Here is a 16,129-nt window from a genome sequence, read left to right as displayed (position 1 = left end):
AGTTTTAAATCTACAGCGTAAGCAATATAAATTCATGATATAATATATATGGATATAATTGATTTCTCAGCGACAAGAAAACGAGAACCTGTTAAGCATCATCCTGCGCTACCAAATTCCATCAGAATGATTATCATAGGACCATCTGGATCGGGTAAGACGCAGTTATTACTTAATTTAATAATGAGATGGTTGAAATGGGATAAACTGTATTTAGTAGCACCATCCGCTGATGATCAACGATGTTATGATGTACTTAAAGATTTCAATGAAAACGCGCGATTACTGGATGAAGGTAATGATGTTATAGAGTTTATAACCGATATTGATGAAGCACCATCCGTAGATGTTTTAGACGGATTTATTAATAATTTAGTTGTATACGACGATGTGATGCTAGATAAACAATCAAATCCAGCCAGAATATTTTCTCGCGGTAGAAATAAAAATACAGATGTGATCTATGTTACTCAACGATATACACAAATACCAAAAGTGATCAGGGACAACTGCAATATTTTAGTTGTGTTTAATGGCGTAGACACACACACGCTGCGAAATATTCATCAAAGTTGGTGTGGTGGTGACATGGATATAATTAAATTCAGAAATTTCTTCTCACGAGCGCAAGCTACTCCGCATGGATTTATAACAATAAAGTTACATGATCCAAGAACAAGATATCGTGTGGGTCTTGATAAATTTTTTTTTAATTAATATAGCAGCAGAGAGGGCGCCTACCAATGTTGGTCGTCAAAAAATTAAACAAAAAAATAAATAAACACGTAGAGTACTTTATTTTTCAGCTACCTTTTCGAACTAAGGTTTTATTGATGGGGTTGGTTTCAACAAAAAATAAAAACCTCCCAGGAAACGTTTATTTGTGAAAATCTGGACCTTTCTACAGATGATTTTATTTTGTTCGTTTTATTTGTTTGTCGGAATTATATGGTCTGTTCGCCCTCTCTGCTGCTGTGTGTGTGTGTGTGTGTGCATGTGTGTATGTATGTGTGAGTGTGCTCGGAGCTCAGCATTAAGAGGTTAGTGTTAGGACTGGTCTGCCTGGTGTCAGGATAATGTGACTGGGTGGGACATCATGGTGCATTGTCTGCGGCGCGATGCCCCAGTGCTAGGTATCACTATAAACTGTCACGCTGCAGACATCGTAGCGATATGACTGAAAACTTGTTAAATCTACGTTAAAAATCCAAATCTCTCTCTCTCTCCCTCTCTCTCTCTCTTTCTCTCATTTCTGTGCACCTACTTAAAGAGAAAAACAATGTTACGAAATCAATAAATTATATTCTTTATGAGGGCTAAATAATAGACGTACCATTTCGATACGCAGATTCAGACTGGTTACTCATAAATAACAGAGTTTCAAAGATTTATTTTTTATTTTAGCTCTGCGAAAAATATATCTAAAGGAGTTAAGTCCGTTTAACAAATACTAATCTAACCTCATAGTATTGTTGTACTCGTGTCCTATCAGGGGACTGAACAAATACAAATTTAACCTCATAGTATTGCTGTACTCGTGCCCTATTAGGGGACTGAACAAATACAAATTTAATCGGGGCCCCGAGTGGCCGAGTTGTCTAAAGCGCTCACCGTCTCGGATCACTGCCATCTCACCTCTGTCTGCATGGGTTCGAGTCCAAGGTTCGGCTAGCGTGGGTACGTGGGAAAGCCTGCCAGTAGCTTCTCGTGGGTCGGTGGTTCTTCCCTGGGTTTTCCAGGGTTCTTCCTCCACCAGTTATAGTGGCCGCCATGTATAGCCTATATTGTGCTGAAAAATGGCGTTAAACCCTAGAACAACAACAACAAATTTAATCTCATAATATTGTTGTGCTCGTGGCCTATTAGGGGACTGAACAAATAACAGATTTAACCTTATAGTATAGTTGTGCTCTTGCCCTATTAGGGGACTGAACAAATACAAATTTAATCTCATAATATTGTTGTACTCGTGCCCTGTTAGGGGACTGAACAAATACAAATTTAACCTCATAGTATTGTTGTACACGTGCCATATTAGGGTACTCAACAAATACTAATCTAACCTCATAGTATTGTTGTACTCGTGCCCTATTAGGGGACTGAACAAATACAAAATTTAACCTTATAGTATTGTTGTACTAGTGCCCTGTTAGGGGACTGAAAAAATACAAATTTAACCTCACAGCATAGTTGTGCTCGTGCCCTATTAGGGTACTGAACAAATGCAAATTTAATCTCATAATATTATTGTACTCGTGCCTTATTAAGGGTCTGAACAAATACAAATTTAACCTCATAGTATTATTGTACTCGTCCCCTGTTAGGGGACCGAACAAATATATATTTAACCTCATAGCATAGTTGTGCTCGTGCCCTATTAGGGAACTGAACAAATACAAATTTAACCTCATAGTATTATTGTACTCGTGTCATATTAGGGGACTGAACAAATACTAATCTAACCTCATAGTATTGTTGTACTTGTGCCATATTAGGGGACTGAACAAATACAAATTTAACCTCATAGTATTGTTGTACTCGTGCCCTATTAGGGGACTGAGCAAATACTAATCTAACCTCATAGTATTGTTGTACTCGTGCCCTATAAGGGGACTGAGCAAATACTAATCTAACCTCATAGCATTCTTGTACTCGTGTCCTATTAGGGACTGACTAATAATCTGTACGTAACTGAGGTCTTTTTTCTAGTGATACGTCATTTTAGCATACATATAAAGGGTTCAGCTTGACACTTGAACCATTATTTTTGCAGAAAGCCTTGTGGTATGAATAGTGATCACAAATGGATGACTGTGCATAACAAATGTTCTAAGAGAAAACATTATTTTTGGACTGCATAAACAAAATGCATCTATGTAGATGGAATATGTTATAAACAACTAAAAGTAAGCACAATAAAATTGCTAATAATACAAGTAACACATAAATAATAATTTAATAATATAATTAGTTATATATGACCAGTTTGTAAAATATCAATGGATAGCATGCAGGTCTCCTACGCATGAGTACCAGGCTTGATTTCCTGACCAAACTGGGTTAGCTAGCGTGTTGGCTCGTCAAGGCTGGTAAAGGAAGAAATAACCTGTGCTAGAATTTAATAACATAATATAGCCATAAGGCTAGAAAACTAAATGCATCGGATGTGCCATATAATTACATGCAAGAAAAAGTGGTTTATCTAGTGTCTAAGTTTAAAAATTGATTTGCTGATAATATTTGCTAAAAACTGTACCACATACGTAATTCGTTCATGCTATTAAGAAAGTGTACAAAGTTTGTTTAAACAGAGTTTGACAGTTGCTGGTATTACTATCTTAAGTTCATGGTATATTTATTGCTTATCTGTTCTCACATGTATTGTACAATATCTTAAGGTACTTCATAGAGTACGTGCCATTACTCACAGACTACTTTTGATACATTTTATTATATTGCTAGCATTAGTTTGAAAACAAAAATAATCCACTGTTTTTTCGTCTTGGAAAATTTCTAAACTAAATTATTTAGCGGAAAAGAAATCCATGGGCTTAGAAATCACGAGAAATTTGGTAGTCGATTCAAGCTATCAAATGGTGGGTCTCGAACCTGCAGCTTTCTGTTCACGTGGCCGTCGTCTTAACCAATGAGGCAACGCAACTATTTTGGGTGCATATTTCTAGGGTTGCCAAGTTATGACATCTGGGTGGTAAAGGCAGACCTAGGATTCCATGCCACCTTCACAGATTAACTCCTCTTGTAATGCCTAGTAAACGCATTTATTGTATGCTAATTTTTTCTCCGTTAATTTTGAATTGTCAGAATTGTACTGTATTTTACAATACTGCACTCACGTATGCCCAATAGTGCATTAGGAACTACTTTGTAAACAAATAACGAACACTCACGTAGTAGACGCTTTACATTTTGGTTGATTAAATTTGTTTCTGAATGAACTGAAGCAGATATTTCGTGGACTGCCACAAACCAGCCACTTTGCCACATTCCGCGTTACGTTTTTTGATGCAATGTTTCGGATTTATGCTAGAGATTGACGCCAGACAGGTCTGGTTCCCCGGAAATAACTTACAAGTGACAAGGCATAAACGTGTCTTCTTTTGCTGGTAATAAGAATGACACATCCTGAATTTCTTCAAGATCAACTTTCTTAGTTCTGCAAATCAGAATTACACGAGCCATGTCATGGGTTCTAAAGTTTGATTACACATTTCTCAATTGTACTGTAATTTCGACTACATTCCAGGTGCAATTACATGCTCCTTACAGCACTCAAAATGAAATAAACATTATATTCCATAGCGTCGTTTTGATAATTACAATTGAAAGACTTCATATTTTCCCACATTAAGATTCCAAACATTCAATGAGAGAAGATAAACACTTGCAGACGTCAATACGCTGCTCCCTTGCTGCTGAAATCACATATAACAGCAGAGAGGTTGAAACGACATCTTTTTGGAAGAGTCTTCTTGGAAAGTTAAACTTCATACGAAAAAAAATAACATTACAAGGTCAATAACGCCAAACCGAAGCCTCTAACTAAACTGGGAGTTTCTCAAATTGGGTTAGCTCATTTCTTACTTTATCTTTATCGTTCGTGTTTTACAAAATTTGTATAATGTTTTGTTTACCCACATGGACACACATTGTTGGTCGCACCCTGCTGTAGTGTGTGAGTAATTAAATCATTATTATATCAATAATGGAACCTCGCACAGCTAGATTAGCTCGAGAGCGACTAGAGTGAATTAATAATAATAATAATAATAATGATAATAATTATGAGGACTTTGTTTAGCACCTAATCATTAGAAGCTCTAAGCGCTTTACAACATTAGACAACGCCTATAACATAAAAAGCCCATATATAATGATATCATTACAAAAAAAGAACACCATGAAAATAGAAAACATAAAAACATGCTGAAATATTTAAGGTAGGAAACAGTATTAGGTCTTTAAGTTTGTTCATGCATTCGAAATAATAACTACATCCCTGTTCGTGATGCTGTCAAGCAGCAACTACAAGCTCGTCAAGTGTCTCAGGTGGAATTTGCAGAAGATACAGAACTGTTCTTCAAACCAATTATCGAACCAACCAAGAAAATTGTCACAGCAACTGAGGCGTCTAAAAAAGCACTCGAGACATTACCTATTGATATTGTTGGCCGTCTTCAAGCAGCTCAAACACCACCGCAGCAACCTCATCAACCACAACCTGAAGTTCAACCACAACCTCTGCCAAGAGTTAGAACTAACATTACATAAAAATTAACGCCAGAAGGTATTTCCGATATCAAAGACCCAGATAAATTAATTAATATTGCTACGTTTGGATATCGTGATTGTGAGATAAGTATGTATAAACCGAATATGTTAAAACTTTAAAAAGTGCCAATTTTATTAGGGATGTATATCGCGTCGTTACTAATGTTCTACAAATCAGATCTGAGGAAGATGTTACAATTTTTAACATTTTTAATAAGACAATGGATGAGTATATTGAATAACCAAAACAGAAAATGATACAAAGAGAAGAAGAAATGATGTTGCAATTTGAAAAAGAAAAATCAGAAAGGAAACAAAGAGAAAGAGAAATGAAGTCGAAACTTAAAGAGGATGAACAAGCAGGAAAACCAATATAAGAAGATTTGGAATTTGAAGAAATTAAACGATGGAAGAAATTAAGTTCTTCACCAAGTAAGCAAGAAGCAGAAGAAATAATCGGAAGTGGTCTTGTTAATCGAGGAAGTGGTCATATTAATCCATGTCCTAATAATGTCCTTGCATATGTTGAAAGATTATAAATTCTGATTGGCGGAAAACAAGCTGGTAATAATTCCCTAGAAAGTATTAATGAAGCTGCTGATATTTGTCAACGATTATTTACAGCCGGTATCGTGAATATTAATGTGTATCGGTCTCTCATCGATGCAATCGTTGATGATTATCACAGTGATTGAGGTTATGTAATTAAATACAATGATTAAAATAAGACGATCATACATAATTCTCAACTTAGACCTAGGTTGGTCAGGGTGATACATTCGCGATTACCAACATACGAAGCATTGTACGGTGATGGACTCGGTGATGTTGTTCTGGATTTATTTAAAGGATAGCCCCAAAAGCAATACCGATTGCAAAGCAACTGGGAATGAAAGTTATTGACGTTGTTCGTGATAAAGGTATTGGTGCTGTCGGTGATGCTGCTAGTAAAGCATTTTTAGCAATCAATGATTGTTTAGCACAATTAATACGACGAAACCCGCAGCTAGTGAAACCACAGCCAGTAAAATTGCCCAGTTCGAAAGGTATGCCTTCAAATGTTAGCAAAATAATAAATCAAGCCCCAAATAATTTTTTTTTAAAAAAACTACCAGAGTTGGCTGGCGAAGCATAAAAATATATAACCACAAGTTTGATGGCAGGAATGGGTCTTTGTGTTAGACTTAATATGATAAAATGTTCAAGCGTATGGCAGAAAAAGCATTTGACATGGATGCGCAAGTTCTCAAAGATGAATCTGTGCGAGATTATCAATACTCTTATGATGTACGAGAACCAGATCGGCATGGGAGAATCGAACTACAAGTTCAGGATACAAGTATATATATATATATATATATATATATATATATATATATATATATATATATATATATATATATATATATATATATATATATATATATATATATATATACACTGAAGCATTTATTGAAGTGGAATGTATAATAAGAAACAGATAATGCTGAAAATGGAGCTAATGATAGAGTTGGTTTTGTTAATAATGGCATTATGTCATTGTTTGAAAGCGCCACATATATCATCGACGGAAAAAATATTGAATCAATTCAAAAAGACGTCGACGTCGCCAAGACGATAATAGGTCTAACAATATATTTAGATGATTATTCAAGATCAGCTGGTCCGTCAGTGATGTGTGTTAAGGATACGTCTGACTTTTCTGATCACAGACAGTATGAAATAAGACAACCAGGAAACAATGCCGGAGCTGCTGACGCTGATGTGGAAAACATGATTACTAGAGTTAAACCAAATTTTAATTTCGGATTTAAAAGACGTCAATCAGTGTTAAAAGGTAATCGTAGAAGATTTTTTGCGCAATTCTTTTATCTCATATTTTTGGATTTTTAGAGATGTGAGCTAAACATACTGTTGCACGTGTAAGAATAGCTACAGACAATGATGCAGTTTGGTACTCAGCTGAAGAAGGTAAAGTAATATTGACAAAACTTTCATTGTGGATGCCAGTGATGACTCCACCAACCGACGAAGAACAACGATTGTTATTTTTCATGGGTGACGGCGGTAAATCAATCTTGTTATGGTTGACAATGAATATAGATTGTTTTCAAAGTACAGTTAATGGTTTATTCACACGGCATATAGCATCATAGCAAGGTGTTTCCGCAGGAAGAAATATATTCGTCGCATTTCAAGATATCGCACGAATAAATGATCAAAATAATAGCATAACGATATTTGACAAACTCGGTGCTAGTGAAGTTTCTTCAAGGATAAAAGGATATTAAGATCCATCTGAAGATATATTGTTAAATTTTGATCAAAATCATGTAGCGCGTGTATATCATCGTTTGATGATGTTTATGGGGTGTGATCGGAATATTGATTCCGGTCTACAGATATCACAGCTATATTTTGCAACACTGTATCCGATATATTACAATTCTCATGGAAAATTTAGATTTATTTAGACAATATATAGTTGATATACATTTTCGAACTCGCATAATCAGAGATGCTGCTTTTTTCCCTAATTATAGAGCAATTGCTTTTATTCTCAGCGAAAACAAAACAATGTTACTTGAAGGTGTTGGTGGATGAATTAGAGTCATTGATGCTCCAGCAGAAAACATGCAATTAAATCGCTCATAATATTATAATGTCATATCATCATGTTAGTTCCAGTCTGACATCTGGTCAGATTAAAAAACTTCAATCGCAATCAGGAAAAACATGGTGGAATAAAAATATAACTAAACAAGATCAGATCACAGGTGGTCAAAATAAACTGTCATGGTCAGAATGTCAACTCAGGCACTTCAATGACGCCAAACAATAAAAAACCGGTGTTAAACTTAGTTGTTCTGCGAATGCCATTAAAGACGCAATTAAAACGGGTGGTATATTTCCACTTCTTGCAGCTATACCAACGTTATTATTCGCTTTAGCCACAGCTGTTGCAAAAGCAACTGCATTTGGTGCTGTCGTAACTGCTGAAGGCATTAAAGAAAGAAACTTGAAAAGGAATAAAGACTTCTAAAAGAGGGAAAAGGTCTACGATTACCATGAACCCCTCATTCGTGGTACGGTCCAGGTACTCATTGGGTTGCATATGCGATTGATCCATGTGGAATAATTTATTTTGATTCGTATGGTTTGGCACCACCAAAAGAATTTTTAAAATATGTCGCCAGAGTGCAAAGCACTCATCTTCAAAATAGTCCAGTCTGGTATTCAATATTACCAGCAGAAATAATAATTGATGCGCCAATATGTGGCGGTGAAGTAATTGCTATATTCAACGCTGCGTCATCATCAATAATACCACCTCATAAAGTAGTACACGAGTATAGAAGTAGACAATTTAACAATCCAACGTCTTTCTAAACAGATCGTAAAGTATAATGGTTGATATTTACTGAAGATCTTCGCAAAAACAAAACACTAACGGAATAACTTATGAAAATGTGAGTAAACAGATTGGTGATGAAATATCTGAATTATTAAGTATTGCAAATGTAGAGCCAAAAGAAGTGGTTGTATTTCATGATAGGCAAGGAAAATTAAAATCAAGTAATCTTTCATTGCAAGATATTATCGTTAAAATTAAAGGAGTAACTGAAAATAGCATAGCTATGTTTGATAGTAATTGAAAAATTAAGCCTGGTGTTATTATGTCAACGATAACAGATAATATTCTGGGTCGAGTACAACAAATCAGTGATACAATAACTGGTTTTCTCAATATCTCTAATAATAAAATTACTGGTCTTGGAGAACCAGAATCAGACAATGACTCTGTAACGAAGAAGTACATAGGAATCTTCCAATGATGAACTCGTTAGTTTCAGCTAATAATGAAATGACAGCATTTAAGTCTGAGTATTCTAATCATGTACAATTGTTTTTAAATTTTTGTAGAAACATAGATACATTAATGAATTTTTTGGTAGTCCACCAGTCATCGACATTAAGCAATCTGACATACATTGTTTTCCGACAGTTGAGTATATATAGTGGCATCTTCACAAGCAGTATAGTCACCACTCAATAAATCCATTAAACATCGCGGTGAGGTAACCCATATACACAGGTGCTCAGTACTTGGCGTTACAACATGTACGATATCTAACACAATTTCACGGCGTTATCTACTCATGACTGCGTCAGGTGGATCTCCTGGATATATGATAGTGAAGCGAAACGACTATGAAACATTTGTAGCGGAACCCGAAGAAAAACAAAACAGGGTTTGATTTTCTATTGGTGTCTTGAATTAGTCACTAAATTGCCACCTAATTAAAATATAATGAGCATCCTATCAACGTTCAACGTTTGAGATACACGTGAATGGCAAACAAAACTGAAAAAAATATCGTTGACTAGTATACAGTAAAAATAAAAAATATATCATAGACGTGTAGTTATTGTTTATCTGGTGTCTGCTGTTATCGCTGGAACCGGCGAATTGCTATCAACAATAACAATGACATCACCAGCAAATTAGAACAATTTTGTGTTTCAGCTGCAACGGCAATTGCTGGTTTTCTTAATATCATCGCAAAAAAAATATATAGTGTAGAAATACAAAATTGCATGAGTGTAACAGAATAGAAAACATGTGGGTTTTGGACTAAATGAATAACGCAAACACAATGCGATGGACGATGGAAATTTATAAAATGAATTAATAAAAATGTATATCTATCTTATAAATACAATGATTTTCTCACGCTCTCAACATACGATTGATCCAATCACTCTATACAAACATTCAAAAATTGAAAACGAAAATATGACTCGTGTAATCTTACGTATGGAAAGTGAGATTCAAATAACCTCATGGACTGCAAATACGTTTCAAATAATATTATGCATTGTAAACGAGATTCGCATAATCTCACGTATGGAATACGATTAAGATTCAAATAATCTCAAGGAATCCAAACATGTTTCAAATATTATTATGCACTGTGAGTGAGATTCACATAATCTCCTGGAATACAAATAAGATTCAAAATAATCTCATGTAATTGAAAATGTACTCAATTGAAACATCAATTGGAACAAACATATGCCTCTTGACACTTGTACAGTCATATGATTCATAAACTGATGAACCACAGAGCGAGTAATAGTCAGGGTAAAATACCCGTGCCTATCGTGCTTTTAATGTCTCTCGTAGCGAGTAAATTTCGACGAGATACATGCTAGTATAGTCGCTTACTGGGAAAAACAATTATTCACCCTAGGTAAAGTTGTACGCATGTACAACGAAAGATGGTCAAATCGTTCTAAAGCAAAACCGAGTTATTTCTTGCCTTATTATGTGACAATGAGAATATAATAAAATTACACGTATCAACGCTATCATATTAAATAATATCTTTGTTGATATCATCAAGTCTCGTTGATGGAAAAATATCAGAATTTGAGTTCACGGAGATGAGTAAGATTTAAAAATAGTGATTAATGACGGTGATAGAATATACGTCTTATTTAAATAACAATAATAACAATAATAATAATAGTAATAATGATAATAAAAATAATAACAATAAAAATAATAATAATAATAATAATAATAATAATAATAATAATAATAATAATGTAAACGCCGAAGAAATTACTACAACAGATTGTTGTTAATACATCTGCGTCAAAAACTACTATGATGCCAGCAAGTTCGACTGATCCTAAATTTAGCGTGAACTTTCCAACTGCAATTTCAGCGAAAGAAATACTGCTAGCACAATTACGAGCATATCTCAGCTCGCCAAGTAGCAGATTAAAATCGTTTGGTGGATTGCAAGCAAATAATTATTTGGTATTGTCGTATAAAAATAGACCAGATGGAACTCCCGATTGGCAAATTGTCGATATTCCCACGGGCAGTTATCAAATTGAATAAACAATTGATGAATTTCAGCGCAGAATTAAATCTCTCACAGGAAATTGCTATCACTGTTCACGAACCAACATTATTAGCGGCGATAGAAATAAAATCTCTAAATTATGCTGTTGATATATATCAATCGTCGAAAAGAACCCTATTAGGATGGCTTGAGGTTCCGCCAGAATATCAAGGACCACCAGAACCAAAGTTAGTTGATTTTGACAAGACAAATGTTCTAGGATATAGAAAAAGACATCCATAGCGTTATATAGGACAGCCAAGAACGAATATTTCTCTTTTTCCTGAAGAAGTTTATTTTACTGCATCTGATGGTACAAAACTTACTAAATTAGCAAGAACAATATATGATATTGATTACAAAGCTGGTATTCCAATTATCAACAAAGAAAACATTATCAAAAGATTTTCTGACGGCATTTAACCTGAAAACACAAGTGCACTTGGTGACCTACGAAATTTATTTTCCAGTGTCACGCAGTGCTATAATGTCGACGTAAAACAACATATTATTGAAATAATACATTTAAATCAAGTTACATCAGATATCAAATATGTAAACTGGATTATAGTTTAAGAAGTAATGTTCGACAAGGATTTAGGGACATTCAGAACAGACCATTCATATAAACTAAAACAAGTATTTTTCAATCGTTATAAAATATATGAAGCTGATCTGCCAATATTTATACTGCCAGGATTTAACATTTATGAGTTACAAAAATCAGTCAACAATATTATCAATGAATTCTTTTGTTACGTGTTTTGCCTAGAATAAACAGTAATACAAGAAAGAGTGAAAACAACAAGCTTTGAAAAATAAAATAATTTATTTCCATAGAAAAATTATGTATAAATGAAAAATATGAACTTACGGTTTTAAGAATCAAATTTACAAATAATCCAAGAATAATCCCCGAATAAAATTTAAGAAGTCCTTATAATAAACTGTTCTAATGATTTCAAGTCCTGATGAAGAATCCAAGAAGGAAGGCGATGATGTATGCTGTAATATGTAGTGTGTTGATGTCTACTAGTTCCTTGCAGGAACAAGAAATATCACTCCGGTTTTGGAAATCCGAATAAATTTTTTTAAGATTTTTCTTTGTTCAAGAATTTCGCATGAGCACATGCATATCTCACGTATATCTCCAAGAAGAAAAAAAAAATGATCCTTTTAAATCGAAATAATTTGAAATAACTCCAAACGATACAACAGTCACTTTCCAGTGTAAGAGCTCAAATGAGATCATTTCTCTAAAACAAAGGTTATATCGTAATATAAAACGTATTGCAAAAATCTCTAAGCTGCGAAATCGAAATGGGGGTCACGTGATGTTGTTTATATCACGTACGACTAACATGACCCTGACGAAAACCAACCATTTTACTCTAAGAAATAAAATTGAAAACAATTGTTTACATCTTAATTCACGTAGTCCCATCACAACGCCAATCATTTAAAAATAAAAATTAAACTTAATTACGTTGCTGCTGATAATTTTGAATCCAGGTCAAGATCTAGGTCAACATTTGGTGTTTATTAAAATGAAAAGTCAAGGTCAAAATATTTTGACATATAATTAAATTAAAAATAATAGAATGCTTTTACAACTTACAAACAATTAAATCAGATATAATTAAATCAAATATACATAACATAATGTTTTGCAAAGGTAGCCCCTCTCCCAGCAGGTATTCCCAAATATAACAATGATCCATACGGTGGAGGTCGTCATATTTCACCTGGAATTGTTAATATAACAACAACGATCACAATCTTTTAAATGATGCAATTGTTGGCAGTTACCAAATAGATTTTGAAAAATCCAGTTAGGCTCAGCAGGGATATATTTTATACACATTTACACCTCAAGTGCCTCCTGGATATTTGATCGTTAAAGAACCCAGTAATCCGGTCTATTTGCGATGTCATCTGCTATTATCAAGAAAACGTTTCAAACTTACTGACCAATCCGGATATTTACTTGATTTACTGCAGAAGTTTTGAACTTGAATCTGTATGTAAGATCATAGATCTTCACGTTAGCTATTGATTTTCAATCCTGATTCATGATCAGGGGAAATAATATATATTACAGTATATATTTTACTGATTATCGTTCAGATTACAGATATATGATATTTGTCCTTGACAAAGTCAAGGCAGTCAGATTTTATAATTTGATGGGTATATTACCCATAATTTGTCAGATTATCGAACAATTTCGTTAAATTGATGATAATATTAACATATTTTTCCGGATATTAGTCCATTTCATTAACAATTTTATGTTAAATAATTGTGTTATTGATTTTATCGTTATTAATATTATTTCAGGTTAATGGTTAATTTCATCAGATTGATAGGTATATTACCCAAATTAAATCAGGTTATCAAACAATTTCATCATTGATGGGGTAAATAATACTCAAAAATAATAAAAAATCTCATCGAATGCTTTTACATACTACTACTAATAATGATAATAATTACAATAATAATAATAATAATAATAATAATAATAATAATAATAATAATAATAATTTCATCCTTGAATGAACAAATAAATATATTATAACAGAATTTATCTTTTTACTGATTCTTGTCCAGATTTCAGGTAAATGATACTTAAAATCATGAAAATCAGTCAGATTTTATAATTTGATGGCGTAAATGTACTTGGAATCATGAAAATCAGTTAAGTTGTATAACTTGATTGGATGTATGGTACTTAACCTTGACAATGTCAAGACAGTCAGATTTTATAATTTCAGGGGGAAAATGATACAAAAAATAATAATTATAGGACTGATTTCATAACATGTTGGTGTAAATGATGCTAAAATTAATATTTATGGAACTGAATCTGAATAAATATTATTATCTGAATAAAATTAAATTTGAATAAATATTATTATCCGAATAAATATTATTATCAGAATAAAAAAATCTTAGTCTGAATAAATATTATCAGAATAATTTTTTCTCACTGAATATTGAATTTGCAGTGTTAAATGATATTATACATTATAAAAATCATTCAAATGTTAGAATGTGTTGTGGGTATATTATACTTAAAATAATATTACATGACTGATTTAATAATTTGTTGGGGTAAATGTTACTAAAAATATTATACACTGAATTCGAAAAAATAATATTCTCAGAATAAAAATAAATCTGTAGCAGAATAAATATTATTTTCAGGATAAATATTGTCAAAATATGTAATAGTATCAGAATAAATATTATCATCAAATAAATATTCTTATCAGAATAAATATTATCAGAATGAATCTGAATCAGAATAAATATTATTATCAGAATAAAAATAAATCGGAATCATAATAAATATATAATCAGACTGACTGGAAGAAAAAATTCTGGGTGCCTTTTATAGTCATGATAAAGCATACACAGAATACTCCATAATCACTGAGTTCCAGAATCACTGACTGAGTTTCCAGAAATAATAGAATAATTGACTGAGTTTCCAGAATAAGCAACAGAATTTCCAGAATAACCGACTGAGTTTCCAAAATAATATAATAATTGAAAAAGAACCAACAGAATTTCCAGAATAATTGGCTGTTTCCAAAATCATTGACATAATAACCAAAAGAATTTCTAAAATAATTGACTGAATTTCCAGAATAACTCAATCGCGTGATTTTCTGGAACTTTCTGCGTAGGCGTTATCATGACTATAAAAGGCATCCGGAATTTTCCTTCCAGTCAGCCTGGAAGTATATTCGTGGGAGTGAAAAGGTAAGCAAAACATTTTCTTGAACTGTGTTTCTTAATTGCCATACGGACATTTAAATTACTGTAATTTGGTCACTGAATGATGACATAAAAATAAATAATCGCGTCAATTAGTCATATAAATATTCGATAGTAATTACTTAATTACTCTACCGGAGAGAGCTTAGCTTGACAGAGTTATATTTTTTCATCTGTCTGTATCTAACACAATCGGGAGCTATTAAAATATATTTGTTATTGATATTTCTTCGAAAATGCTGATCTGGTAATATTATCTGTGGCATTATTGCACATAATTTGGGTGAATAACGAAATATATACCAGCTGCATTCATTGATTTATTTCTTCGCCAGTATCTGTATTTACAGATTTAACGACTCTAGGAACTTTATTATATTTCCCAGTAATACCAAATTTGTTATTCTGACTCTGTGTAATAGCTCGTATGTTACTCGAGAAATTATCGAGTTTCCTGCCGTTCATATGAAAATCATAATACCTTCTTCGATTAATCCTTCAAAACACTCGTACACGAACATGTGACAAAAATAATGTATCTTCCCCGAGCACGGAATCTGAGATAAACAGTATTAGTGATATTACCGACTGGTTTTTTAATCGACAGCTCCTGTTGATACCGTCACAAAATGCTTCATAATCCTTGATGATGGGATGTTTTACAAATTCATTTGCTCCATTTTATATAATACTATCATTCGTGTAAATAGTTATTTTGAAAATCTGGTGAGATAATCTTGAGCATTTTTTATGCCCTTCTCATTATTGTTGGTGTTAATTTTTTAAAATCATAATATCGTTTCAGCTCTCTGTATTTTGTACCACCACATTGCACACACAACTGCGTTTCTCCTCTAAAACACGGTTTTGGTACTAGACTTTTGCGACGCACGCTTTGCAGGTGAAGTCCACAGAATTCGTTTATGCAAAGCTTTGTTACAGGGAGTTGTAGAACCTATCATAAGCCATTGCATTTATTCTTTATTTGAATCATTATATATATATAATTTTATTTAAACTTAAATATATATTGTCTTTACTATAATATGGAAGAATTTGAGAGATCATCTACAATCGAGAAATCTTAATCTAGATTCGATCTTGATTGAAGAATCCCTGACTTGCGGAGGCGAGCT

The sequence above is a fragment of the Sinohyriopsis cumingii genome, chromosome 8 (genome assembly GCF_028554795.1).
Source record: "Sinohyriopsis cumingii isolate HCF-2022 chromosome 8, ASM2855479v2, whole genome shotgun sequence".
Classification (NCBI taxonomy): Eukaryota; Metazoa; Mollusca; class Bivalvia; order Unionida; family Unionidae; genus Sinohyriopsis; species Sinohyriopsis cumingii.
The sequence above is the reverse complement of the archived record's forward strand: the minus strand, read 5'-3'. Positions refer to the sequence as shown.